The 1,605-nt window shown below is 41.2% G+C and overlaps 1 non-coding gene across 1 annotated transcript; it reads right to left on the bottom strand.

Annotated features, from left to right (window-relative positions):
• Positions 1 to 211: 211 nt before the first annotated feature.
• Positions 212 to 320, bottom strand: LOC127742877 (small nucleolar RNA R71). The gene has a single exon (XR_008004241.1). It is a non-coding gene; the product is annotated as a small nucleolar RNA R71 (small nucleolar RNA).
• Positions 321 to 1,605: the final 1,285 nt, after the last annotated feature.

The following is a 1,605-nucleotide window of genomic DNA, read 5'->3' as shown; positions in this document are numbered from 1 at the left end:
TGTGAGACTGTAAAGACAAATGGAGTAGATCTTGAAGTCTACAGGCTCATGCTTTTCCCTTTTGCTGTAAGAGACAGAGCTAGAACATGGTTGGATTCACAACCTAAAGATAGCCTGGATTCCTGGTATAAGCTGGTCACGGCCTTCTTGGCTAAGGTCTTTCGTCCTCAAAAGCTACTTGGCTAAGTTCTTTCCTCCTCAAAAGCTAAGCAAGCTTAGAGTAGATGTTCAGACCTTCAAACAAAAAGATGGTGAATCCCTCTATGAAGCTTGGGAAAGATACAAACAGATGACCAAATGATGTCCTTCTGACATGATTTCAGAATGGACCATGATAGATATATTCTATTATGGTCTATCTGAGTTCTCTAAGATGTCATTGGACCATTCTGCAGGTGGATCCATTCATCTAAAGAAAACGCCTGCAGAAGCTCAAGAACTTATTGACATGGTTGCAAATAACCAGTTCATGTACGCTTGTGAGAGGAATTCTGTGAATAATGGGACGCCTCAAAGGAATGGAGTTCTTGAAATTGATGCTCTGAATGCCATATTGGCTCAAAAAAAATGTTAACTCAGCAAGTCAACATGATTTCTCAAAGTCTGAATGGATGGCAAAATGCATCCAACAGTACTAAAGAGGCATCTTCTGAAGAAGAAGCTTATGATCCTGAGAACCCTGCAATGGCAGAGGTAAATTACATAGGTGGACCTTATGGAAACACCTATAATTCATCATGGAGAAATCATCCGAATTTCTCATGGAAGGATCAACAAAAGCCTCAACAAGGCTTTAATAATGGTGGAAGAAATAGGCTCAGCAATATCAAGCCTTATCCATCATTTTCTCAGCAACAGATAGAGAATTATGAACAGAATACCTCTAACTTAGCAAATTTAATCTCTGATCTGTCTAATGCCACCTTAAGTTTCATGAATGAAACAAGGTCCTCCATCAGAAATCTGGAGGCACAAGTGGGCCAGCTGAGTAAGAAAATCACTGAAACCCCTCCTAGTACTCTCCCAAGCAATACTGAAGAAAATCCAAAAAGAGAGTGCAAGGCCATTGATATAATCAATATGGCCGAACCTAGAGAGAAAGGAGAGGATGTGAATCCCAACGAGGAAGACCTCATGGGACGTCCCTCAAGCAAGAAGGAGTTCCCTGTTGAGGATCCAAAGGAATCTGAGGCTCATATAGAGACAATAGAGATTCCATTAAATCTCCTTCTGCCATTCATGAGCTCTGAAGACTATTCTTCCTCTAAAGAGGATGAAGATGTAACTGGAGAGCAAGTTTCTCAATATCTAGGAGCCATCATGAAGCTAAATGCCAAGTTATTTGGTAATGAGAGGAAGCATGAACAGTTTCTCTCAATGCAGAGTCAAACAGAGCCCCCACAATCAAACTCTAAGTTTGGTGTTGGGAGGCCACAGCCAAACTCTAAGTTTGGTGTTGAACCCCCACATTCAAACTCTAAGTTTGGTGTTGGGAGGTCCTAACATTGACCTGCTCACCTGTGAGGCTCCATGAGAGTTCACTGTCAAGCTATTGACATTAAAGAAGCTCTTATTGGGGGGCAACCCAATTTTTATTTATCTAAT

Source organism: Arachis duranensis, chromosome 1 (assembly GCF_000817695.3).
Source record: "Arachis duranensis cultivar V14167 chromosome 1, aradu.V14167.gnm2.J7QH, whole genome shotgun sequence".
NCBI classification, from domain to species: domain Eukaryota; kingdom Viridiplantae; phylum Streptophyta; class Magnoliopsida; order Fabales; family Fabaceae; genus Arachis; species Arachis duranensis.
This window is presented reverse-complemented; position numbering and strand designations above follow the sequence as displayed.